This window comes from Sturnus vulgaris, unplaced genomic scaffold (assembly GCF_052056855.1).
Source record: "Sturnus vulgaris isolate bStuVul1 unplaced genomic scaffold, bStuVul1.hap1 Scaffold_195, whole genome shotgun sequence".
NCBI lineage: Eukaryota > Metazoa > Chordata > Aves > Passeriformes > Sturnidae > Sturnus > Sturnus vulgaris.
In genome coordinates this window covers 3,336,633-3,364,052 of record NW_028276170.1, presented here as the reverse complement: position 1 = coordinate 3,364,052, position 27,420 = coordinate 3,336,633, and the positions used below count along the sequence as shown (strand labels likewise).

General features: G+C 50.8%; 1 pseudogene; it reads left to right on the top strand.

Moving 5' to 3' along the window:
• Nucleotides 1-27,420, top strand: part of LOC148218007 (uncharacterized) — a 115,760-nt pseudogene that overhangs the window by 27,393 nt on the left and 60,947 nt on the right.

The window sequence follows — 27,420 nt, the reverse complement described above, 5'->3', positions numbered from 1 at the left end:
TTAAAAAAAGAAAAAAACAAGAGCGACCTTTGTCACAAGCCCTTTATTATATTTTGTTAAGGTTTCATAAACCATTAAAATTTTAAAATATGAGCGTTGTTTCTCACACCCTGCACTGCCAGGGTAAGAGGTGCAGATGGAAGGAGGGAGGCTTGGGGAAAGCTGGTTTGAAGGGTCTTCCTTTACTTCTCATTACCTTGCTCTGAGTTTTTAGAGTTTTCTGCCAGAAATCTCTCCACTCCTCCCACACTTATCCCCTGGCGTTTGGGGCAGTTTTCCCGTTTTGGGGGAAATCAAATCCATGCATAGACACTCCCAATTAGGAGGTAACAGCAGTGAGGCTCCAGGGCTTCCCGCAGAGCCGGAGGCAGCGAACACGCAGGGCTGGGAAAGGCGTGCCGGGAGCTGCGGAGAACTTTGTTTGTGTTTCCAGGCCAATGGCGGCTCGGGCCCGGGCCCGTTCCAGGGCTGTTCCTCATCTCTGCCTTTGCCCTCACCCAGCCCGGGGGGCCCTGAGAGAGATCCAACACCGATCCTCCCATTGGGGATGGAGCTGGAGCAGAGCACGAAGCTCTTCCCACACTCGGGGCACTCACAGGGCTTCCCTTAGTGGTGACTCCGTTGGTGTCGGGTCAAGTGAGAGCTCTGTGAGAAGCTCTTCCCACACTCAGGACACTCATAGGGCCTCTCCCCAGCGTGGATGTGTCGGTGCTTCTTGTCAGGAAAATTAATCCACAAACACCAGAGGTTTATGTCCAAAAAGGAGACAGAGGAGTCCTTTTTGCTTTATTCGAATAAAGGGAGAGGCCATGGGATATTCCCCTGGGATCTCTCAAATTTTCGGAGGACGCAGCCTCCTTTTTATCCTATTTTCCCGGCCGCATTTCCCTCTCTCTTTCCCCATTGGCTGAGGTACTTGAGAGGCACAGACTTCCCGGAACGCCTGATACCTGAAATTCCCCTCTAATGTATAACCCTCCCTTTTCATTTTTAATTCTTATAGAATTCATAGTTTTCCCCCCGTTGCTTCTTTCATCTTTCGATATCTAATTTCATTTATCAGCAGCCCTACAGTTTGTTTGTAAAGGCAAATATCTCTTTCCATTCATCAATCAGTGGAATCCATCCCATTGTTTCTTTTATCTCTCAGTGCTAGCCTTATCTACAGGCTGATCCACAACTCATTTGTAAAGACAAATTCAACATTCCTCTCACCTGCCATGTTTAGTCGCCAAAGATGCCACTGTAGTCACTGGTGAGATTTTCAGTGCTCTCTGGCTGCCGACTCTTCCCAGCCCCCCTGATCTGTCACTCGTCTGTCTCCTGGCCCCAGCGCCCCCCGGCAGGGGAATTTGGGGAGGTGGGAGGGGGGAGCACCAAGGCCGGGCCCCCCCGCGCTGTGGTGGCGGCAGCGGCTGCAGTGGGGAGCGAGTGCGGGCGGGAGCGGCCGAGAGCCCAGCGCTGCCCCAGCCCGAGCTGCCCCAGCTCCATCGCTGCCCCTGCGCTGGGATGCTGTGGGTTTGGGGGGAAGAGGGAGCCGGCAGTGGGTGCTGGGCCTGGGGGCAGCAGGAGAAGGGAAGGAGAAGCAGGGTTGAAGAACAAAATGGTCAAATAATGCATATGGGAGGAGCAGGTTGGATTGTGGAGGAGAAGGAGGAATAGTAGGAGGAAGAGGAGTGTGAGGGGCAGTAGGGACACAGGATGAGGACGAGGAGTAGCAGAAACAGGAAACACCACAAGGTTCCACCCCTCCCTGTATCTGCAGGCCCCCCCAGCCCCAGGAGTGTTGCACCCCCGACCTGCCGCAGGTGATCAGGGAGAAGGATCCATGATTTGCACAGGGGTAAATCTTGGTGTTTCTGAGCTTTATTGGGCTAAATGTTGGGGCTGAGGTTTTTCTGTGGGGACTGAATCTTTATATTTTTTTCCTCGGTTCCAATGTAAAATGTGCCCAAAAGTATGTATTCTATCACCATCTGTTGAAGCCAGCTGGGGTAGTGATCCTTATCTCCGAGGGAGATATCCTCTGTAAATGGGCCATATGCTAGAAAACAGGTGGGGGAGTGTTCTTGATCTTTTCTTCCATCCATCCTTCCTCCAGGACTATATCAGGTATCTTCTGTTAATGGGCCATTGAGTTCAATACATAACTGATAAAATTACATCATCCCATTTTGCGATTCTGCACCCAGGGGGAGGAGCCAAACATTTCGTACCTAGATTCAAACTGAGATTTGGAACACCAAATCATCCCTAACCCACTGGTTTCCAGAGGACGAGAGCTACCAGACCTTTCTACAGCATCACTACTACAACAAGACCACTTCATCTGGGCTGCTACCACCACCCTAACTAGCGGGGTGTAAGGTTGTATTCTTACTCTGTCAGTTGTTTTCTTTTGAATTGCATGTATTTTATTTTTTTCTCTTGTTTTTTTCTATTAAACTGTATTTCTGACTTGGAGTCTCTCACTGGTTTTGCTTTCAAATCAGCACAATTTTGGAGGGGATTTTGACTGAATCTTGGTGTTTGGGAGGTTATTACAGACGCAAGATGCTCAATGACCTGCAGAGATGAACTTGGGCAAGGAGGAACTCCCAGTTTATGGAGCTCTCTTGTTTTTTCCCCAAACCAGGACTTTTCATTCCCACGGCGTGAGGAGATGGAGGAGGCAGAAAAGCCCCGGAGATCTCTCTCGAGGAGGGGCTGCAAACCCAGCCCAGGGAGCTGCAAGGAGGAAAGACCCTCCCTGAGCCGGGAAGGCGGCCGGAGATCCAGGCAGAGCTCAGAGCTGGTGGAGAAGCCTCCTGGAGGGGAGAAGCCCCACAAGTGCTTGAAATGTGGGAAGAGTTTCAGCTACAAGTGCAGGCTGATCCAACACCAGAGGATCCACACTGGGGAAAAGCCCTACGACTGTGGGAAATGCAGGAAGGTATTCAATGAGATCTCCGGCCTGCTCCGGCACCAGGTGATCCACACAGGTGAACGGCCCTACAGCTGCTTGGAATGTGGGAAGAGCTTTGGATGGAGCTTTGACCTGAAAAAACATCAGCGCATCCACACTGGGGAGAGGCCCTACGAGTGTCCTGAGTGTGGGAAGAGCTTCTCACAGAGCTCTAACTTGACCCAACACCAACGGAGGCTCCACTAAGGGAAGCCCTGTGAGTGCCCCGAGTGTGGGAAGAGCTTCGTGCTCTGCTCCAGCTCCATCCCCCATGGGAGGATCAGTGTTGGATGGTTGAAAAAAACACAAAAACACAAAAACCAACCAACCAAACAAAAAACTCCAAAACCCAAACAAACACACAAACAAAAAAAAACCCCAAAAACAAAACAAAAACCCACCAAAATAGTGATACGCACAGAAGCAATATAAAAACACCAAAATCAAACAAAAAGTATAGTCAACTTTGAAATAAAGAATGGAGAAAAGTCATGAACTAACATTTCTCTTTTTTTTAACTATGGAGAAAAAACTCTTGTTTCCTCTAAAACACGTAAAAATATTTTGAAGTGAATATGACTGTTCTAACTGTACATATAAAGAAAAGCATTAATATTAAACAAATGTAAAAATTGCAGTAATCTTCTAGGTTTTAGTAATAGAAAACCCCTGCTCTCCCTCCCAAAAAAAGAAAAAGGAAAAAACTCTATTTTAAAAAATAAAGTAAGTTTTTTTTCAACTGTTATAATCCTTAAACTGTGCATCAGAAGTCAATATAGTCCTCAATAACAGTTATGAGAAAAACTGTTAGTCTGCATAAAGGATTTTTAGATAGTAATCAGATTTCCATTCTCCTGGGAAGCTAATCACTGTAACATCAAAACAAAAAGAATCCGTTTTCTTGTGGAGGAATCTCCATAGACTGAAAAAAAGTCTCTTCTTTCAAGTAAATGAGTAAAAAACTATTTTAGAGATGGTAGACTGAGTTGTTTTTGTACGTGTTTAGTATTAAAAAAAATGTATGCAAGAAAAAGCAGTAGACTAAAGTTTTCTTCTAAGGGTTTTTTTCATATAGTTTCTAGTAATAAAATTTATCTTTATACCATTTAAAGTAAATCCTGTAAATCTTCATCCCTTTAAAACATCCAACACTGGCTAAAAATAAACTGAACTGAGACATGGGTGGGGACATGGGGGGACAATGACATGGTGGGACACAGACCTGGAGAGTGACATGGGGACACATGGACATGGAGGGGGACGTGGCCATTCGTGGGGACATGGGGGGACACGGGCATGGATGGAGATGTGGGGGACAGTGACAGGGATGGAAACATGGTGGGGACACAGCCATGGGTGAGGACATGGTGGGACATGGGCAGTGACATGTGGGGACACGGCCACGGCCGGTGCCATGGGGGGAACTTGCAGGGGCTGTGGGGGATGCTGGCTTGGAGGGAGTTGAGGGTTCCTGGCAGGGACTTGGGGCTCGCTGAGGCCTTTGGGGACCCCAGGCCGAGCGGCTCCGGCTGCGCTGGGAGACCCTGGCGGAGGTTCTGGGGCAGCTGCTCAAGGACCCCCTGCCCTGGAGCCCCAGCCGGGCATTGGGCTCCTGGAAGGGAATGAACGTCCTTGTCCCCAGCAGGACAGATTTCTTATTTCTTGCAGGTGCAAATGGTTCTCTTACCAGAATAGCTTGTTGTGTTAATTGTTTTCAGGTTTAAGATTGTTTTCACCTGGCAACAAGCAAGTAACTTAGCTGCACATAGAAGAAGTGACAGGCTAGCTATTAATTTAGCAGAGAGCAAGACCTGATTTTATGAAGCCTTTCTTTTATAATTTGTCTACCTGACTGCAACATCTCACCCTTTTTCATTAATTCAAAGAAGGTTCATATGTTCTGATGATAAAATAGCTCTCTCTTGTGAGGGTGTTATCTCATTAAGATTATCACTGGTTATCTGTTAGATATGGGATAAGATACACAAAAGACCGATTACAATCAACAAAACTTAGCAAATTCTATCATGTCATTGACACAGGGTTTCACAGCATGACAAAACAAAAGAATAATGTCCAGTGTGTCCTAGGGAAATGGGAATAAATGACCATTGTTTTAAAGTCCAAATAGTCCATTAGCTGGAAATGTTGATCTTTGACATCACTGAATGTGCTCTTGGATCCTGGAACAGGGAATAACTGAAGAAGGTTAGTAGGAACACTATACCATGATGATGACACAAGGCTTTTGTTGACAATTTGCCTGTAAATTTCCAGACACAGCCATGTCTTGGCAGTCCTACTTCTGGTTTTGTTCTGGCCACGAAGGCTGCATGGTGATTAGGTTCTTTTTCTTCTCACTGGGCTTCATTTTCTTGGAGGCAACTGATGTTTGGCTGAATGAACAGGTGACTACTTTGAACTTGTTGATGATAAAAACACATGCATACCTTCTCCTTAAGTTAATGAATTAATTAGGCTTTGTCATTGTACCTTCAATTGAAGAGCCTTATATAAAAATATTTTACTTTTTTTGTATAATTATTGCAAAAAAAATTTTTATAAATATATAAATATTTAGGAGCTAATTCTCCCTTCCTTGTTTTAAAAACAGCATGCATGATTCTTGCCATGAACATGAAGGGAAGTTCAAGACAAAACAATACATGTAGTAAAACCAAAAACTTAAAGTAATTGGGAATAATTCTGATACAACAATCCAAAACATTTCTGATAACAGATATAAATAATAACACTTGTGAAATTAGATGATTAACAAGCATTAAAACATGGTACCATCATCCCAGTGTCTGCAACAGCTGATAAACCTCAAATCGCTGAAGAACTGGATAAGCATCTGTTGGGGGTTGTTTTTTCCTTTCCTCCCTGCCTGTGGAATTTTTTTCCCATTGACATGCTAAGAAGCACTGATGGTTAGGTCCCAGCACCAGGGAGAGCCTCCCTGTTTTTTGGGGAATTTCTCTCGGAGGGTGGGGGGAGGGAAAGGGGGAACACGGTGAGATTGGAAGCAGGTAAAGGAGGGTGGGGGGCACTTGCTGGCTCTCGCTCGCTTTTGGCTCTCGGAGCAGAAAGGTCATTGCTACCCCCCCACCATCCCAACGCCGGGAGCTGCCTCTCTGTTTTGGACCCCGCAGCCCTGCTTGGACGCCCTCCTGCTTCAGCTTGCTGTTTTCCCAGCATCCTGCCTCTCCTCCATCCCTTCCCATCTGGGACACAGCTGCCATCACCCCCAGCCCCCTGCAGGTGCCGGGATCGTCACATCTGCCCCGTCCACCGGGAATCTGCCAGCGCTCACTGCCAGCGGTGACGGTGACTGCAGCACAGGGGAAAAGTGCCTGAGGCCCAGAAGGACTGGAACTGGGTTCCTGTTCTGCTTCTTGTTAATTCCAGAGTTGTTCTTCTGTTTGCCTTCTTAGATATACTAGTAAAGAACTGTCATTCCATATCTTGGCCTGAGAGCCCCTTAATTTCAAAATTATACTCATTCAGAGGGAGGGATTTGCTTTCTCCATTTCAAGGGAAGGCCCTGCTTTCCCTAGCACACACCTGTCCTTTATTCAAACCAGGACAGATTTTGGCACCCAACGGTGGAAACTGTGGGCATTGAGTGGAAAGGGTGGAAAAGCAATAACAGTTCTTGAGCGACCTGATTTTGTGTTTTAAGTGTCACCATATTGTCCAGTTTACTCTGGCTTGGGCTGCACGTGGTCACAGCTACATCTCTCCCATTTGCAGGCCCTTATTTGAACATGGGTCCTATCACTAAGGCTACTGTGACTATTATCCAGTTCATTTTGTGGGTTGATAAGGTGAGGAATTCATGGGTTTTTAACTTCCTCTGGAAGATGGCAACGTGGGTTCAGAGCTATTGCACTCTAACTTTGTGTTTTTGGGGTTTAATTCAATAATGGTACTTACTGTGAGGAAATGACAGAAGGGGAAATTTTCTCCCAACCCTTCATCCAGTCCACCGTTTAGGTCCCCCCCACCCGTTTTGAAAGGGTTCAAATCTTCTCTAAATGTTAATGCTATACTACAGTGGCTGGTGTTGCTGATATGCCTGTTAAACCTGTTCTATTTAACATTCAGAGATAAGGGGAGATTGATTTGGATAACAACCCTGATACCTACCCCAGGAAATTGGGATGCTGCTGCAGAGCCTGACCCTGCCCCACAGCCCACTTCAGAAATGAAACACCCGGATTGGGTGGGTGTTTTAGTGAAGGAGATGTGTGAGATGAGCCAGATGCTGAAGGAGTACCTTTCCACAACTGGTGAGAACCCCTCCCCCTGCCTTAAAGAGGGAGAGTCTGATGGTGCAGCAGTGGAACCCACAGACATTACATCTGTCCAGGTTCCAGCTGAACTGCAAGGGCACTTGAGCCAGCAATAGTCACCCCTGTGGAAACAAAGAAGTCTAAGATGAAAACAAGGCACCTAGAAAATAAGGATAAGAAAGGAAGGCCCTCACAACCAGCAGGGGAGCCAGAGGTTGAGATCATCCCCAAGTCCCTGTCGTACAAAAGTCTCCATACTCTGCAAAAAGACATTGAGTGACGAGGCCGTGAGGCTTTTACCACCTGATTACTGCAGGTCTGGGACCTTATGGGTACAGGTGTGCAACTGGATGGTCCTGAGGCAAGGAATTTGGGACCCTTGACCCAGGACTCAGGTGTGGATCAGGTATTTGTAAGGGAGCCAGGCCTCCTTTCCCTCTGGGAGTGGCTTTTAGTGAATGTGAGAGAGAGGTTTGTCCACAGAGAGAGAATGCAGGAGCACCACCATAGAATGTGCTGGAAGACCCTTGAGGAAGGGATCCAAGAGCTGAGAGAAGTGGCAGTGCTGGAGGTGCTCCTTGGGAGGGATGGACAGCATGACAATGACCCTGACAAGGTCAGGTGCACAGGGCAGATGTTGTGGAATCTGGCAGACCTGGGCCCATCTCAATACACCACCTTGAATGCAACAATTAATGCTGGTAACAGCCGAGAAACAGTGGATTCTGTTGCCAACAAGCTTAGGAGCTACAAGAGTATGATCAATGGCCTGATGCAGGCTCATGTCTGTGCTGTGATTAAGAGCCTCCAAGCAGAGATGAGGTGTAGAGAGCCTGGTGCAGGAATGGCTGGAAGAAAAAGGCCATAGTCAGATCAACTTGGTGAGGCTAGCAAAGCAGGCCTCAGTCTCAGGGATACAGTGTCCTTGAGATAAGGAAGGCACGTAGAATTGAGAAAAACATGAATGCCGAAGTGCTTAGCTAAGCGGCACATCTAGACCAATGAGGAGCTAAGATTTTGCACTATGCATGAGCTAATTAAGCATTGTATTTAATCGCCACTCTGCGTATCAATAAACGAGACTTTGCTGATGACCATATGGTGTCCGCGTCTCCCTTCTCCGACAAATGGTGAACCCCGACGTGCCTCCGTCGCTGAAAAAGAAAACGGGGGAGAACGCGCCACGGTCGGTGAAGTAGAGTTGGGGCCTGCTGCAACCGGGTCGGTGTCAAACGACGTAGGGAAGACACCCCCAGGAGCTACAAAGGTGGTCCTGGGCCATACGTGCTGCCGAAGCCGGAGAGTTGCAACAGCGCTGACGACAAAAAATGGACAGGCAAGCAGCATATGATTTATTTATAGTACATATAGATAAGCTAGGGTTAAAAGAGATTAATCCCAGGAAGGACATACCGGGGTTGTTAGCCTGGGGTTATGCTAAAGGTTTATTCTCTAACCCTCACACCGTGCATGATTTGAATGAGTGGCGTAAGTTAGGGGATGCACTGTGGGAGGCGGTATTAGAGGATGATAAAACAGCAAAAAAGCTGGGAAAGATCTGGCGGGTAGTTCACAACGCACTGCTAAAGCAGCAGGCGGAGAGAAGGGCGGCTCGGGAGGCAGTAGAGGCATATAAAAGAAATGCTCAGTATGGCGATAATGAGCCCCGAGCACCCAGCACGACCAGAGTTGAAATACCTATCTCTGGGGGAACAGCAGGAATGACAGATATGGCTAGCTGCACTTGGCCCTCTGCACCCCCCTTAGAAGAGCTTGAGGAGGATTCCGCCGCGGCGGCGGAGGCAATTGCAGAAGGCGGAGTAACCCCGCCTTCCGAGGGCGAAGGACCTCAGCCCAGCAGCGAAAAATCCCCTTGCCGGTCTGAGCCTAGCGTCCCTAAGCCTGCCGCGGAGCCAGACCCTGTCCCTAGGGCGGAAAGCGACCTGTGGAAGGAGATGGCAAGACGGCGGGGGGAGGCGTGGAGTATGCTAGCCAGACACGGCTTGGAGACTGGGGACGAGGGCGCTGTTGACGCAGCGAAAGCCTGGGCTTTTCCCGTCACGTATACACAGGGAATAAATCAACAGGGACAAGCCGTCCAAGTGGGAGCGTATTCGCCTCCCGACTGGAAGCTGCTAGCCCAACTGAGACAGACAGTGAGTCAGTTTGGTTTCCGGAGTGAGCCAGCTAAGCAGATGCTAGATTTCTTGTTTGATACATACCTGCTGTTGCCAAATGATATGAGAAGTATAGTGAAACTAATTTTCACGCAACATCAGCAGTTGCTATTTAACGCCCACTGGCAAGCTCTTGTTCAGGAGTCAGTTGCAGCACAGAGGGGCCCGGGAGATCCGTTAGCTGGAATTACCATAGACGAACTAATGGGATTGGGTCAATACCGCAGGACAGAGGCTCAAATGATTTCAGGACCCGACAAGGTTAGGGAAGCCATGCGTCTAGTAAAGAGTACCATCGGTCAGGTCAAAGATAGCTCAGGCATACCCATGTATATGGGAATAAAACAAGGAAGAAATGAATCCTTTGGGGACTTTGTAGATAAGGCTGCTGCTGCTATTGAAAAGGCAGGAGTCCCAGAGTATATGAGAGGGGCGATGCTAAAGCAATGTGCGTTGCAGAATAGCAATGAGGCAACAAAAAGGGTATTATCAACTTTGGGGGCCAATTGGACGATAGAAGAGGCATTGGAAAGGATGACACTACAGCCGACAGGGGCGCAGGTTTTCTTAGTTAATGCACTAAAGGAAATAGGCTTAGGGCTGCAGAAACAAGCCGAGTCCACACAGTCACAGGTGCTAGCCGCTCTTGCTCCGCTCCGTGCTTCTACAGCAGCCCCGGCCACATCGAGCGACCACCGGCCTCCTTCGGCGCGATGCTATAGATGCGGAAGCGGAGGCCACTTCCGACGGGACTGCCGAGCCTCAGGAGTGTGGTGCCAAAACTGCCAGAGCAACACGCATAACACGTCAGCTTGTCGCCGCAAGTCGGAAAACTCCCAGCGGAGCGCGCCCGGCAGCCGCGCCCGGACACAAGTAGCCGCCGTGACATCAGCGCCATCTCCTGTCTACAACCAGCCACAACAAGGAGCCTGGGACTCGACCTGGCAGCCGCAGTAAAAACATCTTTGATGACAGCTCGCCCCGTCAAAGTCCCAACTGGAGTTTATGGCCCGATAAATATCAAAGGACAAGCTTATGGAGGACTAATAGTGGGACGCTCGTCGAGCTCCATTGTAGGACTGTTTGTGCTACCAGGTGTCATCGATGCAGACTACACGGGAGAAATACAAATAATGGTTTATACTCCTTTTCCTCCTCTGACAATTGAGGCAGGTCAGCGTATTGCTCAATTTATTCCACTTCCACAGTTGAGCCGGGGTGTTCAACCACAAAGACAAACCCCACGTGGAGACCAAGGATTCGGATCATCAGGTATTGCTATGCTCACAATGAATCTCCATACCAGACCCAAAAAGAAGGTGAAACTAACCTATGCAGGAGAGACAATAGAAATGATGGGACTCCTAGACACTGGGGCAGATACCAGCATTGTCTCACCAGAAAAATGGCCCCACAACTGGCCATCAGTGCAAACTACGGATACCGTCACAGGCATCGGAGGATTCACCCTCGCTAGAAAAACACCTCCAGTAAGGGTCACTATAGATGGGCAAGATTTGGTGACTGTGTTGTCCGTAGTTGCGTTACCACCATCGGTACATTGCTTGATTGGAAGGGACATTTTGGCTCAGATGGGGGTCGTTTTATCCAACGAGCACCCTTTGGGGTAATTGCCATTGCTTGGACTTTCCCGATCCCAATCACCTGGACTACCAATAAACCGGTAATGGTTAAGCAATGGCCTCTAAAAAGGGAAAGTCTAATACAAGCACATCAACTCGTAAAGGAACAATTCCAACAAGGACATTTAAAACTCTCAACAAGCCCATGGAACACGCCAATTTTTGTGATCAAAAAGAAGTCAGGAAAATATCGTCTTCTGCACGATTTAAGAGCAGTAAATAATCAAATGGAGGCGATGGGGGCATTACAGCCAGGCCTCCCCAACCCAGCAATGCTCCCACAGCATTGGCCTCTTCTAATCATTGATCTAAAGGACTGCTTCTTCACTATTGCCTTACACCCTCAAGATACTAAAAGATTTGCGTTCACCCTACCAGCAATAAACAGAGAAGAACCTGATAAACGGTATGAATGGACTGTTCTTCCACAAGGAATGAAAAACTCGCCTACCCTGTGCCAACTGTATGTTGATGCCGCATTACAACCATTGAGGATACAGTGGCCCAACACAATTATTTATCATTATATGGATGATATCCTCTTTGCTCAAGAATCAGCATTTACAGACACTCAGATGCAGGAAATTCAAAGCACCCTAGCAAAGGCATCCCTCATAATAGCTCAAGAAAAAATACAGCGATCCACACCATGGAGGTACTTGGGGTGGTCTATCACAGACCAAATCGTACGGCCGCAGAAGCTCCAGCTTGCAACAAAGATCACCACTCTAAATGAGGCACAGCGACTACTAGGAGATCTGCAATGGCTCAAGCCGATTGTAGGGATACCCAACTCCTTGCTAGACTCCCTCAGGCCACTACTTAAAGGAACTGACCCAACCGCACCCGTAACCGTAACCCCGCAACAACATGAAGCCCTCAAGGGTATTATACGCTGCATCGATGAAGGGTTTGTCTCTCGCCAAGATATCTCCTCGCCCATCGATCTTACCATCTGGAGTACTGCCAACCACCTACTCGGTGCACTCACACAGCTACAAAAGAAAACGCAGGAGACACGGGTACTAGAATGGATAACCCCACCTTTACAAGCAAAAAGGACGTGAGGCGCTAAGGCAGCCACCACCGAATTGGGCTGATTGGATTAAGAGCCACGCCCACCAGGAAAAACAGCCTCTTAGCAGTCGTCCTTGTTACGCGTGTGGGGGGCAACTGTGTGAGACCTGGGTGGCTCTAAAGTGCGGGGGCTGTGGGAACTGCTCGTAGGTGGAACAGAGAACAGTGTTTAATTTGTGGTGCTGGAGGTGTCAAAGTGACGACCTAAGAAATTCAAATTGGGGTCGGGCCCTAGAAAAAGAAGCAGGAGTGCCATATGCCCAGGTACGAAACCTATACGAGACACCAGAACAGCTCCTGTTAGCTTGGGCCCGGTGGGAACTTACCAACTGGATTAAAAGGCAGCACATCTATGCAAATTCGCACATTATCACTGCAAGATGCAGACATAAAGTCCCACACCTACCTTGGCCTCGGGTAGGACCAATTAAGCCCGGTACAGACCCAGAGGAGGTATTAAATCAAAGTATAGAAGAGGTAAAACAACTGCAGATAACAGGGAGCAATACAGGGCGTAAAAAGAATAGGCCGCCAAAGAAATCAAAATGATGATCATTACACTGCTTATGCTTGCTAACTTTGCTCGCACAAAATCTTTTCCAATGCAGCATGCACCTCGGGAGAACGTATGGGTAACATTCGCTAACATAACAAAGCAAGAATCAATCTGCTTAAGTCTAAGGGGAGTACAAAATCCTTTTAGAACCTGCCTAGTAGGGTTGCCAGCATGGTTGCAAGGAGTTCGAGGGAATGTGCTGCATGAATTTATCTAACCACTCTGAGTCCATCCACAAAAAGATACAAGACATGCAGCAGAATTTACACAACCTAAAAGAAGAAGATGGTTAGGGCATTGACGAGTGGTTAAAAAGCCTAGGTCTTGGGGGATGGATTCGAACCGTTATTAAGTATGCTATTATGGTGTTAGGTATATTCTTGTGCTTAGCTTTATTGCTACCTTGCTTGATAACTTGCTTACAAAATTTTATTCAAAAGACTGTTAGCAAAGCTTGGCATGCCACTCTTCTAGCTCAAAAAGAAAACGGGGGAAGTGTAGAGAGCCTGGTGCAGGAATGGCTGGAAGAAAAAGGCCATAGTCAGATCAACTTGGTGAGGCTAGCAAAGCAGGCCTCAGTCTCAGGGATACAGTGTCCCTGAGATAAGGAAGGCACGCAGAATTGAGAAAAACATGAATGCCGAAGTGCTTAGCTAAGCCGTACATCTAAACCAATGATGAGCTCAGATTTTGCACTATGCATGAGCTAATTAAGCATTGTATTTAATCGCCACTCTGCGTATCAATAAACGAGACTTTGCTGATGACCATATGGTGTTCGCGTCTCCCTTCTCCGACACCTTCCAGGTGAGGTTCCTGGGAAGGCTTCTCAAGGAAGTCGGGTTGAAGATGATTTGGAACTCTTGGGAGCTTCTGCAGGTAAGTTCTTAACTTCCCCTCACAGCAAAATCATTAGCAACCTGGCAGAAACCAGGTGACAGAAGCTTGTGTGGCTGTTGAGTTACAGGTGTGTCTGCAAGGAGCACTTTGGCAGTTCCAGAGCTGGATGCTGTGTCCAAACCCAGTTCCCATAGCAGGGGTGAGTGGTGTGTCCCTGCTGAGCCCACAGGCTGAGCACTGCTGTTGTGGGATCCATTCTGTGGGCTGGGGGAGCTGTCACGGGGCAGGGAGGGTCGGGGCTGGCAGTGGATGCTCAGGGATGGGTTGGGCGCGGCTCCCTGGAAGCAGCAACTGCCCAAGCAGCTGCGCTGGCCCCGGGCTCTCCTCCCGGCCTCCTGGGCTTTGTTGGGTGGCACAGCCTGTGCCAAGGGGTGCCAAGGTGCCTGCAGGCCCCAGCTCTGGGACAAACAGAGAACGTCCTGGCCGTATGCAGCGAGCTGCCAGCTCAGCAGTGGAGCACAGCATGGGCTCACGCTCCCCATTGCTCCCACAGAAGGGATTGGCAAGTCAGATACAGATGCCGAGAATCCACCGAGCACCCCAAGAATTGTCTGCCCCCAGGATGTGCGCAGGTCCTGCATGATCGGCACAGTAGTGACAATGTTCACTGTGCCACTTTCCATGGTCCTGTGCTATGTCGGGTTCCGGTGGTGGAAAGAAAGGAAAGCAAACAGTAAGTTGTTGTTGTTGTTGTTGTTGTTGTTATTGTTGTTGTTGTTGATCTCCACCCTCCAGCTTCTTTAAAGGCAGCTGATAGGAAACATTTCCAGTGAGGCTGCTGTGGACTTGTGGATGGTCAGTGGTTGTCCACATAGTTCTGCTGAGGGTTCTGCTGCTGCCCAGTGCTTTAATTGGCCTCTTAATTGCTGGGCCTTGTCCTGGGGATCCTGCTGGGGCTGCAGCCAGTGCTGGCTCCCACTGAGGCTGCGTGGCCAAGAGCAGCCCCAGGAGCAGCGGCAGAGGCAGAGCAAGGTGGGGAGGAGAAAGAGCAGGGACCAGATGGCCCTTGGAAGGCAGACGTGCTCTGGGGCCCGCTCCTGGCCAGGGACCCTGCCCAGAGCCATCCCCTGCTCGCCAGGGCCTTGAGGGGCAGCTGTCCAGCTGGGCCAAGGTGTGCCAGCAGCTCCAACTGTGCTGGGGAGCCTTGCCAGCTCTGGGCCCTGCTGTGCAGGAGGGTCCCTGTGTGAGCTGGGGCCTCAGCCACTCCTCTCTCCACACTCGCCCTGCTGCAGCTCCACCATCCCGGCCAAGAAGGCGCGACTCTCCCTCGCCCCCAGGGAGCCCCAGGACCGTCCGGTTTGACAGCTCTCACACACGGCCTCAGCAGCAGCAGTCGCCCAGGAAAGCAGAGCACCAGCCCTCCCTGCCTCCCCCACGGCCCCCCAGCCCGGCCGTGAAGCGGAAGCCCCCCGAGATCCCCCCACCTCCTCCCCTGCCCAGCCAGCCACCCTGGTCCAGCTAGGACTGAAACTGGGCCAGCCACTGCAGGGCTTGGGCCACCAACAGCTTGGGGCTTCTGCTCTTCTCTACAAATAACACGTGTTACCTATGGATAACATCCAGAGGCAGTTTTCATACTGTTGTGCCTTCAAGAGGAAGGGTTGAAGATTCTTCCCATGCCCTGCCTCATCCTTTGATGTTTTGATTTTCATACACCTGGGTCCTGGCTGAATCTTTTCAAAGAACATTTTAAGCACTGCATGTTTTACCTCACTTCTCAAGGGAAAGCAATAAAAAAATTTCTTCAGTTCAGACCTCATTTTTAGTGTGGTTGGCCACCCACATTTTGAGCAACTAATTTTCCTTGGTACCTCTTCCTTTTTCCTTACTATCTATAAAACGTACATCTGGACATGAAAATCACCACTATTACTGAGATTCACCTCAAAGCCCAGAGGAGAATCTAGCACAAAATATTCTCCCTGTGTACTGCACGACAAAAAATATTCAGGGGAAAATACAGAGGCAGCTGAGGCTTGTGGAACTCCCAGAATACTGAGCCTGCAGAGGAGGCAAACAGCCCTGGATGTGCCTGAGGGGACTTCTCCTCACAGACTCCTCTCAAAGTGTGTCACTTCAGCAGGGGAAGGCTTTCAAACCTTTGCCTTTCCTTCCTCCTGTGCTAAAATTTAAGGCTCCTCCTGAGAAAATACTGAGCTACAAACAATTCTCCATTCCTCAACAAAGCAACTCAGGTGCTCGACTTAAGAAAGAGCAAAACCAAAGGTGGTCAGAAATTTCGCATCAAGGCCTATTTGCAGAGAAACCCCATCATATGTCAGCAAATATTTATTAGCATCAGGTCACTCAAAAGAAACCCAACCCTGTATTAAGCAGCGTTTTAAACGAACTTGAATTCTTTTTCCTCACATATCAGCTGGACTGGTTTGCTCCTTTTTTATCCTAGAGAGAATATTAGAACGATTTGCTCTTGACAGGACTCCTTGGGTGGCCCCCAGGCCTGGCTCCTCACCACGCCTTGCCTGGGCTGTTAACGCAGCCTGTCAGCACCGCCTGACTTTGGCAGCCTGTTCAGGCCTCGGGCACGGCTGGTGCCACGGTCCCCTCTGGTGCCACGGTCCCCTCTGGTGCCACGGTCCCCTCTGGCTCCTGGCGTGTCCCTGCTGCTGGAGGAGCCCTGCTCGTGCTGCTGCCTGCATTCAACAACATCGGTCCTGCTCCCCAGGCAAAGAGAGACCAAAATCACTGCTTTGGGCAGCTCGTTTGAACGAGTTGAACACTTACTCATCTCTAACACAGACCTCTTAACACCCACATACCAATACCGGGAAGTCACCACATCTACAGAGGTGAGGAGCCTGAGCGAACAGAGGGTCGGAGTTCAAGCACATCGAGTTTTTAATTTAGTGGAAGCACTCACTCGTTCACAAGCCTTACTTGTCAAACTGGATTGTGCGATGCTATTGTCATGCTTGTGTCAGAGAGAAACCAGGGAGAAATCAGCTAAGAAATGAGAATCACACTTGGGGCTCGGGCTTGGCACACAAAGGGAGCAGGGCGGCACCTGCCCGCTTTGCCCGAGTCCCTGCTCCTGCCGGACAAAGGCGGACGCGGCTCCGTGCGGGGCGAGCCGGGCGCTCCGTGCCGGGGCCGGGGCCGAGCGCTCGGGCGGGCGGCGCTCAGGATGCTCGGGCAGCGCCGCGGGCCGGGCGGGCGCGATGGAGCCGCCTGAGGGCTGGGACCCCTCCGGGCGGCCGGCCCGGCGCACGCAGTGGCTGCTCAGCGCCCTCGCCCACCGCTACGGGCTGGAGCGCGGCGTGGAGAACGAGATGGTCGTGCTGGCCAGCGGCCCGGAGCAGTCCCTGCAGGAGATCTTCCAGCAGCGGGACTGCGCCGGGCCGGGCCGCATCCCCGGCGAGGAGTCCCGCACGCTGTGCCGGGCGCTGGGGCCGGAGGAGGCGGCGGAGCCCGAGGAGTGCGCGGGGCTGTGGGACGGGCTCTGGGCCGAGCTCACCTTCCGCCAGCTCCACGCGCGGCTCTGCGGCCACTTCAGCACCCGCGCGGGGCCGCGGCTGCCGCTGGGCCGGGAGGGCGAGCACATCGAGAGCCACATCCGCCCGCGCAGCCCCCGCCGAGCCCGAGCGGCGGCCGCCGGGGCCCTGCTCCCGAGAGCGCTGCGAGGAGATGGTGGCGCTGGAGCGGGCCGAGGAGCGCATGGCCGAGCTGCAGCAGGAGAAGGGCAGCCTGCGGCAGCTGCTGGAGGACGTGCGGGCCGCCCTGCAGAGCAGCGATGCGCGGTGCCCGGCGCTGCGGCTGAGTCCGGGCCGGCTTCTGCACCGCGCTCCCGGCCTCGGGTGGCCCCGAGCGCTTCAAGAGAGATGCTGCTCTCGGAAAGTCAGTGTTTAGAACCCCTCCACCTCCGGACTGAGACCGAAGTTGCTCGTTCATCCTCGGCATTAACTTTCTAGCCAAGTTTAGTTACAAGGGAGGCTTTTAGGAGAAATGTATGGCACCGGTGTGCCATTAAATATATTTGTGATGAGCATTATTCAAAGTGTAGGGGAGTTCAGCTTAACAAACCCACGTGTACAATGCTGCTGCTGCTTCTCCTGCACGTGCAGCCAGGATGTGCTGATAGCAGATGCTGGGTATGCACTGCTGCAGGGTTTTTCCTGAAGTAAGAAAGAACTTTGGGATTCTTAACCTGCACAAGCACGTGCAGTTCCTCAGTCATAAGTGCCTCATAAATATCAGAAGTGTGTCTTCTTCAGAGTGTGGTCACAAGGGTTCAGAGTTGGAGCCAGTTCTGCGGGCAGGCTGATGAATAGTCTGGGGTTCCTCTGCAGAGCCCCATTCATTCTGGGGCTGCTTTCTGCTGGTTCTGCTGGACTGCCTCGAGTGAAACACACACCCAATTAACAGCAGTTAAATTACTCTGGGATGAAACAGTGGGGAACAGGCAGAGCAGTGAAGGGCAGCATGGACCAGTTGTTCTGGCAGGTCTGACGAGGTCTGGTTTGATACAGCACTCACAGAACTCTGCTCCACCTGTGACACTTCCACTTGCAGTAGATGACTGTTCCTCTTCATAATATCCAGTAAGGTAGGTCAAAGACACTTTTACCATTTTCATCTTCAAAAGAAAGAAGAAATCAGCAGCAAACATGAAGTAACCAGTCAGAGGTCCCGGGAGAAACAAAAGAACAAAAAGTTGTGGAAAAAACCAGGTTGAGCAGTGATCCTTATCTGTGTGGGAGATATCCTCTGCTAATGGGCCATCTGATAAAACCAGGTGGGGCAGTGTTCTTTATCTTTCCCACAACCCATCCTTCCTCCAGGAAGATATCTTCTGTTAATGGTCCATTGAGTGCCACTGCATGACTGATAAAATTCCATCATCCCATTGGGAGATGCTCCAGCCAGGGGGAGGAGCCAAGCCTTTCCTACCTAGAGAAAATCTGAGATTTGGAACACCAAGGCAGCCCTTACCCACTGGTTTCCAAAGGACAAGAGCTACCAGACCTTTCTACAGCATCACTACTACAACAAGACCACTTCATCAGGACTGCTACCACCACCCTAACTAGCGGGGTGTCAGGTTGTATTCTGATTCTGTCAGTTGTTTTCTTTTGTGCTACTGCATGTATTTTATTTCTCTTCTCTTTTTTCCTATAAAATTGTATTTCTGCCTTGGAGTCTCTCACTGGTTTTGCTTTCAAACCAGAACAGTTTTGGAGGGGATTTTGGCTGAATCATGATATTTGGGGAGTTTTTGATCCGTGTGTTAAAGTTTTGAGGATTTTGGGTCGGAATCTTGGTGTTTGGGAGCATATTACAGACACATGATGTTCAATGACTTCCAGAGATGAACTTGGGCAAGGAGGAACACCCAGTTTATGGAGCTCTCTTCTTGTTATTTCCCCCTAAACCAGGAATTTTCATTCCAAAGGCGTGCGGGAATGGAGGAGGCAGAAAAGCCCCAGAGATCTCTCTCGAGGAGGGGCTGCAAACCCAGCCCAGGGAGCTGCGAGGAGGAAAGACCCTCCCTGAGCCGGGAAGGCGGCCGGAGATCCAGGCAGAGCTCAGAGCTGGTGGAGAAGCCTCCTGGAGGGGAGAAGCCCCACAAGTGCTTGGAATATGGGAAGGGTTTCAGGTGGAGCTCTGATCTGATCCAGCACCAGAGGATGCACACTGTGGAGAAGCCCTTCGAGTGTGAGGAATGTGGGAAGAGCTTCAGAGACAGGTCCCATCTTATCCGGCACCAGAGGATCCACACTGGGGAAAAGCCCTATGAGTGTGGGAAATGTGGGAAGAGCTTCACAAGGATTTCTCACCTGATGTGGCACCAGGTGATCCACACAGGGGAACGGCCCTACACCTGCTTGGAATGTGGGATGAGCTTTGGCTGGAGCTCTGCCCTGAGAAAACACCAGCACATCCACACCGGGGAGAGGCTCTACAAGTGTCCCAAGTGTGGGAAGAGGTTTCAGACCAGCTCCAATCTCCTCCTACATGAGCGGATTCACACAGAGGAGAGGCCCTTCCGCTGCCCCGACTGCGGGAAGGGATTCAATCTCAACTCCACCCTCATCAAGCACCGGCGCATCCACACTGGGGAGAGGCCCTACGAGTGTCCTGAGTGTGGGAAGAGCTTCTCCCAGAGCTCTAACTTGACCCGACACCAACGGAGTCACCACTAAGGGAAGCCCTGTGAGTGCCCCGAGTGTGGGAAGAGCTTCGTGCTCTGCTCCAGCTCCATTTCCCATGGGAGGATCGGTGTTGGATGATCCCCAGTGACCCCCATTGGGCAGAGCCCCGGTGATCCGTGGTCCTGGTGATCCCCATTGGGTGGGGGAAGAGGTTGGAGAGATTTCTTTCCCTTCTCCTTGTGCTGCTGTGATTTGATTGTAATAAATTCCATTGCTGTGCCCAGGCTGGGTCTGTTGTTCCCATGCAGGTGCTTGGGGTGGGATCTCTCCCGTTACTTCTCTCAACTACCAGGTATCTCCTCAGCCAATCAGAGAAGGCACCAAAATAATTGAGCCAATCAGAGTGCGCGGCGCTGATGACTCCTCAGGCAGTCCCAGAACGCCCAGAGCTCCTCACCTGGACTCCACCCGCGCCCCGCCCCCAGCGCCCCCCGCCAGGAGAATTTGGGTAGGGGGAGGTGTCAGACCCTGCCCGGCGCTGGCCATGGGGCGTGTGGGGCAGCTGGGGCCCTACTGGTGCCCCCGGGAGCCCCCCGGGCTGGGGGCGCAGAGCTCTCGGGTGAGCAGGAGTGGCGGGAAGGTGTCCCGATCCGCTGTTAATCGAGGCGGGAGTCGTGATGATTCGTTTTGATCTCAGGGTTACAAAAGACAACAACAGAAGGACAAATCAGTTTGCTCAAAAAATATTACACTTTATTGAGGGCAAACAACTCAGTTTTGTGATAGAAGGAGAGTTAAAGAGAGAGAGAAAGGGGTGAATCATGGTTTTAAAAAGTTAGGATTTTTGCTAAGGGTAAAAGTAATTTCCATGACCAAGATGTAAGTTAGGTAGGTAAATGCTAATTTAATAATTCCTAGATGCTTAGGCTAGAGCTAATTGGTATAATTATCTGCTATTATGAATTTATGTATAGAAGAACGTAAAATAATAAACTGTTAATCACACAGCACAAGGCCTTGGATTGTTCCAGAGGGTCGCAGACACCTGATGAAGACTCCCCTGACTTCATCCTTTGAGACCACTGACCCATTTTGAGACCACCGACCTAATTCAAGAGAAGAACTGTGCACGCATGAAGGACGAATGGGCTCATTTTAATATGGGATGGGGATGGGAGGTGCTGGGGTTATGCACATGTATTGTATGTAAGATCTTGGGCAATAAATAGAGGACAAAGAACCTTGTTCGGGGCGGTCACGCCTTTGGGAGGTGACTCCCGTGCCGGTGAATAAACACACCACTTTGTAACTTTAATTAGTCAGAGGGTCTCTCTCCGTGATTATTCCGGTTTTTAAGGATTCAGGCCCCGGATCAGGGGGTACCACAGCCCCCCCGTTCCCCGCTGTGGCGCTTTCCCACCCTCCTTTCGGGTGGCTGCAGCCCCCGCTGCTCAGCGCCGCCGGCTCAGGCTCTCGTTCTCCCCGCGGGGCCCGGAGCTTCCCCCCCGCCGTCTGCTGCCCGACTTGGGAGCTGCCTCTGCACTGCAGCCACAGGCGGCTGTGCGCTCATTTCGTCCCAAATCATTTTCCGGTGATGATTATCCACTTCTTCACTGATTTGAGGCTTATCAGCTGTTGCAGACACTGGGATGATGGTACAATGTTGTAGTGATTGGTAATCCTGTAATTTCACATGTGTTATTAATTATATATTATTATATATTAATATTATATATATTAATTATATTGTTGTATCTGAATTATTCCTGATTGCTGTAAGTTTTTGGTTTTAGTATATATATTGTTTTGTTTAGAACTTCCCTTCATGTTCAGTGCAAGAGTCACGCATGCTGTTTTTAAAACAAAGAAGGGGAAATTAACTCCTAAGGAAATATGAATAGTGCAATATTTATACAAAAAAAAGAAAACATTTTTAGGTAAGGCTCATCAATTGAAATTACAAAGACTAATTAAGTAATTAACTTAAGGAGAAGGTATGCATGTGTTTTTATCATCAAGTTCAAAGTAGTCACCTGTTCATTCAGCCAAACATCAATTGCCTCCAAGAAAATGAAGCCCAGGGAGAAGAAAAAGAACCTAATCACCATGCAGCCTTCGTGGCCAGAACAAAACCAGAAGCAGGACTGCCAAGACATGGCTGTGTCTGGAAATTTACAGGCAAATTCCAACGGAAGCCTTAGGTCATCATCATGGTATAGTGTTCCTACTAACCTTCTTCAGTTATTCCCTGTTCCAGGATCCAAGAGCACATTCAGTGATGTCAAAGATCAACATTTCCAGCTAATGGACTATTTGGACTTTAAAACAATGGTCATTTATTCCCATTCGCATAGGAGACATTGGACATTATTCTTTTGTTTTCTCATGCTGTGAAACCCTGTGTCAATGACATGATAGAATTTGCTAAGTTTTGTTGATTGTAATCTGTCTTTTATGTGTCTTATCCCATATCTAAGAGATAACCAGTGATAACCTTAAGGAGATAACACCCTCACAAGAGAGAGCTATTTTATCATCAGAACATATGAACCTTCTTTGAATTAATGAAAAAGGGTGAGATTTGCAGTCAGGTAGACAAATTATAAAAGGAAGACTTCATAAAATCAGGTCTTGCTCTCTGCTAAATTAATAGCTAGCCTGTCACTTCTTCTATGTGCAGTTAAGTAACTTGCTTGTTCCCATGTGAAAACAAACTTCAGCATGAAAACAATTAACACAACAAGCTATTCTGGTAAGAGAACCATTTGCACCTGCAAGAAATAAGAAATCTGTCCTGCTGGGGACAAGGACGATCATTCCCTTCCAGGAGCCCAATGCCCGGCTGGGGCTCCAGGGCAGGGGGTCCTTGAGCAGCTGCCCCAGAACCTCCGCCAGGGTCTCCCAGCGCAGCCGGAGCCGCTCGGCCTAGGGTCCCCAAAGGCCTCAGCGAGCCCCAAGTCCCTGCCAGGAACCCTCAACTCCCTCCAAGCCAGCATCCCCCACAGCCCCTGCAAGTTCCCCCCATGGCACCGGCCGTGGCCGTGTCCCCACATGTCACTGGCCATGTCCCACCATGTCCTCACCCATGGCTGTGTCCCCACCATGTTTCCATCCCTATCACTGTCCCCCACATCTCCATCCATGCCTGTGTCCCCCCATGTCCCCACGAATGGCCACATCCCCCTCCATGTCCATGTGTCCCCATGTCACTCTCTATGTCTGTGTACTACCATGTCTTTGTCCCCCCATGTCTCAGTTCAGTGTCTTTATTTTTATCCCAAGGTTTGATGTTTTAAAGGGATGAAGAGAAATGAAAAGCAAATCCAGCCCAAAATTAAAGGACTTCTGTGTCCATGGTGGCTGAGAATCCAGCAGGGAAGGAGTGAGGGAAGAATATTTTTGGAGGGGTTTCCACCCCACTGTCTCCAAAATCTTGGTCTTTGCCCCAGTTCATCACCATTTTGCTGTGGAAGACACCCTCGGACAATCAAAAAATCAAAAATCAAAATCAAAATCCTGGAATCTCTGAGGATGGAAAAGACCACCAAGACCATTCAGTATTCCTTGAAGCCACCAGAAGATAGGACTGAAAACAGAAGATTTTCTGGGGTTGAACGTCAACAAATTCACTCTCCCCAAGGAATTCCCAATGTTGGTTTCCATCCTGATGGACATTCCTGTCCCTGCATTCATCCAGGGAGACAGGATGATGCAGAGGCCCCCCAGCCAGGTGTCTTCCCAACACGGATCACCAGGACCACGGATCACCAGGGCTCTGCCCAACGGGGGTCACTGGGGATCATCCAACACCGATCCTCCCATGGGGGATGGAGCTGGAGCAGAGCACGAAGCTCTTCCCACACTCGGGGCACTCACAGGGCTTCCCTTAGTGGAGCCTCCGTTGGTGTTGGGTCAAGTCGGAGCTCCTGGAGAAGCTCTTCCCACACTCAGGACACTCGTAGGGCCTCTCCCCAGTGTGGATGCGCCGGTGCCTGATGAGGGTGGAGTTGCGGTTGAATCCCTTCCCGCAGTCGGGGCAGCGGAAGGGCCTCTCCTCTGTGTGAATCCGCTCATGCAGGAGGAGATTGGAGCTTCTCTGAAACCTCTTCCCACACTTGGGACACTCGTAGAGCCTCTCCCCGGTGTGGATGCGCTGGTGTTTTCTCAGGTTGGAGATGTGTCCAAAGCTCTTCCCACATTCCAAGCAGGTGTAGGGCCGTTCCCCTGTGTGGATCACCTGGTGCTGCATTAGACCAGAGATGCCTCTGAAGCTCTTCCCACATTTCCCACACTCATAGGGCTTTTCCCCAGTGTGGATCATCTGGTGCTGGATCAGATGGGAGCTCCACCTGAAATCCTTCCCACATTCCAAGCACTTGTGGGGCTTCTCCCCTCCATGAGGCTTCTCCACCAGCTCTGAGCTCTGCCTGGATCTCCGGCCGCCTTCCCGGCTCAGGGAGGGTCTTTCCTCCTCGCAGCTCCCTGGGCTGGGTTTGCAGCCCCTCCTCCTGAGGGATCCCAGGAAATTTTCCTCCTCCGCCATCTGCCCACCCCATGGGAATGAAGAATCCTGGTTTGGGGAAAAAACAAGAGGGGACTGCCTTGAGACAAGAAAAAAACAAGAGCAAGCTGCCTTGTTCTTCCAACCGATGTGCAGCTGAGGAAGACACTGGGCATCCTGTGTTTGTAAGGACCTCCCAAACACCAAGATGCATCCCAAAAATCCCCCAAATATCAAGACACAGATCAAAAACTCCCAAAAATGCAAGATTCAGCCAAAAGCCCCTGCAAAATATAAAGATTCAGGCCCTGCAAAAAAACAAACACCACGTCTTAGCCCAATAAAGCTCAGAAACAACAAGGTTCACCCCTCTGAAAATGGTGGATCCCCCTCTCCAGTCACCTGCTGAATGTGGAGGGGGGGGCCAATGCGCTGGGACTGGAGGGACGCTGTAGGTTTGGAATCTTGTGCTGCTTCCCATTTCTGCTCCTCCTCTGTCTCTGCTTTTCCTCACATTCCTCTTCCGCTTACTTTTCCACCTTCTCCCGCACAATACCAACTTATCCTCCCATGTGCAGTATTTGACCATTTTCTTCTTCAACCCTGCTTCTCCTTCCCTTCTGCTGCTGCCCCCAGGCCCAGCACCCACTGCCGGCTCCCTCTTCCCCCCAAACCCACAGCATCCCAGCGCAGGGGCAGCGATGGAGCTGGGGCAGCTCGGGCTGGGGCAGCGCTGGGCTCTCGGCCGCTCCCGCCCGCACTCGCTCCCCACTGCAGCCGCTGCCGCCACCACAGCGCGGGGGGGCCCGGCCTTGGCGCTCCCCCCCTCCCACCTCCCCAAATTCCCATCCAGGGGGGCGCTGGGGCCAGGAGACAGACGAGTGACAGATCAGGGGGGCTGGGAACAGTCGGCAGCCAGAGAGCACTGAAAATCTCAGCAGGGACTACAGTGGCATCTTCGGGGACTAAACATGGCAGGGCACCCATGGAGGGTAGAAAGGGAAAGCCACGAAGGTATCCCGGAAAAAGGGATGATGATCCCAAAATATCTCTGAAGGGGCCCTTGGAAGCATGTTGAGGAAGTTTGCCCATTCTCCCAGAGGTAATCAAGGACAGGGAGACACAGGGGAGCAATAAGGGAAGTCCAGAAGGGATTTAGACAACAGGGGATGGATGCTGTTGGTGTGATGAGAAGTGCAGGGAATATGGTTCAGGCAAGAAGCAGCAGCAGCAGGAATCTATGTGGGAAGACAAAGAATGATGGAAAAGAGGAGGAAGAGAAAAATACTGAGGATGGGGATGTTTTCCAGCAGGCTCTTATCCTCAAAAGTTGCCAGCTGATGCAGATCCTTTGTATCCCCGGTTGCCAGGACAGGCACACAAGGAGGTCAGGATTGCAGGGGGTTTCTCTGTGCTGGGCAGCGGCAGGAGCGGGCGCAGAGGGGCGGCACCGGGAGCACGGGCTGGGGGCCTGTGGGGAGCTGCGGGGCCGGGCCGGGGCTGTGGGGCAGCCGGGGCTCAGCGCCGGGCGCTGCCTGAGCCCAGCACCCCCCGGCAATTGCAGGCCCGGCAGTGGCCCCCGGCCCCCAGGAGGCTGCGGGACGCCCCGGCCGCTGCCCGGCCCCGTGGAGCTGCCGGCCCTGCCCGCCGGGGGGGCCGCGTTTGGACACTGCGGCAGGACAGGCACCGGCTCTGGGATACGGGCTGGCCACGGCAGCCACAGCACAAGGAGCAGCACGAAGGAACAGCTGGGAAATGGCGATTGCACGGGCAAGCATCCAGATTAGCTTTTAAGCGTTTTCCTTGGGTCACTGCAGAAAGGAATGATTTTGCAGAAAGCTCAGCAGCTGTCAGAGGATGAGCACCCCCAGGCACTGAGGGGGCTGCAGGAGGGGCAGAAGAAGCCCCTGGAGCACTTGGTCACAAAGGCACAGCAGGGGAATGCAAGAAGGGATGAGGAGAAGGCCAAGGGGAAGGCAAAGGCCATGGCAGAGTTTCTACAGCCCCTGAGGGATGAACCCCAGGGCCCAAGGGGGCCCCAGCACCCAGGGGACGGGGTCGGCCACAAGGACCTGGCAGAGGCATTGCCCTCCTCTGCAGGGGAGAGCCAACCCAAACAGTCCCTGGGAAGGAATCAGGGTTCCATTTGCAGGGCAGAAGGACACTGGAAGCAGATACAGGAGCACCCTCAGGAGGAGCAAGTCCAGTCCTTGATGGACATACATTGTCAGGGGTGTCACAGCTCCCATTACACCAGGGACACAGAGCATTGGGGCCCTTGAGAACATTCAGGGTGGATCTGGATCGAGAGGAGGCCTTTCCTGATGGACACAGAGACCTCTCCATCCACTCCCAATCTTAGATTTAAGGCGACAAATCGCCAAAAATTACTCAGGGGATAAATGGGAAAGGTGAGCTGGTGTGTTTTATTCAACCGCTGTTAGCAGCTGTGGGGGATGGGTTTGTAATTTAGGAATTTTTATTTCCTCCTAATTGTGATTGTAATTTGCTGGGAAGGGATTGATGGCTAAATTGGGAATGCAAATTGATATTGTAAAAGGTGATACAGAGGCCAGTTCTGTTTTGCCTTTGTGTCAAATGTCTGGCTAGGCCTATGCTGAAGTGAAACCAGAAGTGTGGGCAGCTCCAGGAAAATAGGGAAATTAGATATGGAGCCTCTCCAAAGCTCTTTGAAGTAACCAGGACAAGTGGAGTCTGAAAGCAATACCCTATTCCAAGGGAGGGAAGGAAGGGCTTAGAGCCTCTTATTGAGTCCCTGCTAAAGGCAGGGCTTTTGGAGCCAGGGATTTCTTCCTAAGACATTCCTATCTTGCCAGTCAAGAAACTGGAGGGATGGACACCAGGAGGAAAGCAGAGTTTTCAAGTGTTAAAAAGCAGATTAACTGAGCCTCCTGCCCTGGCCCTACCACAAAGGGAAAAAGAATTTGAATTGTATGAGAATGCTAAACAGGGCCATGCCAAAGGAATTCTCATGCTAAAATATTTAACCCAGTGGCCAGAGTGGCCTCATTGTCTGCAGAATTGTGCAGCCACAGCTTTAATGGGACCTGAGGCCCAAAAACTGCTGGAAGGAGGATCTCCTGTTGGTCAAGTCTTGCATCAAAATAAAGTTTTGATAACCAAAAGAGTGCCTGCACTCCCACAGCTGCTGGGGAAGACAATGGCAGAATTCCACTCTGCCTCTCAGTTACAC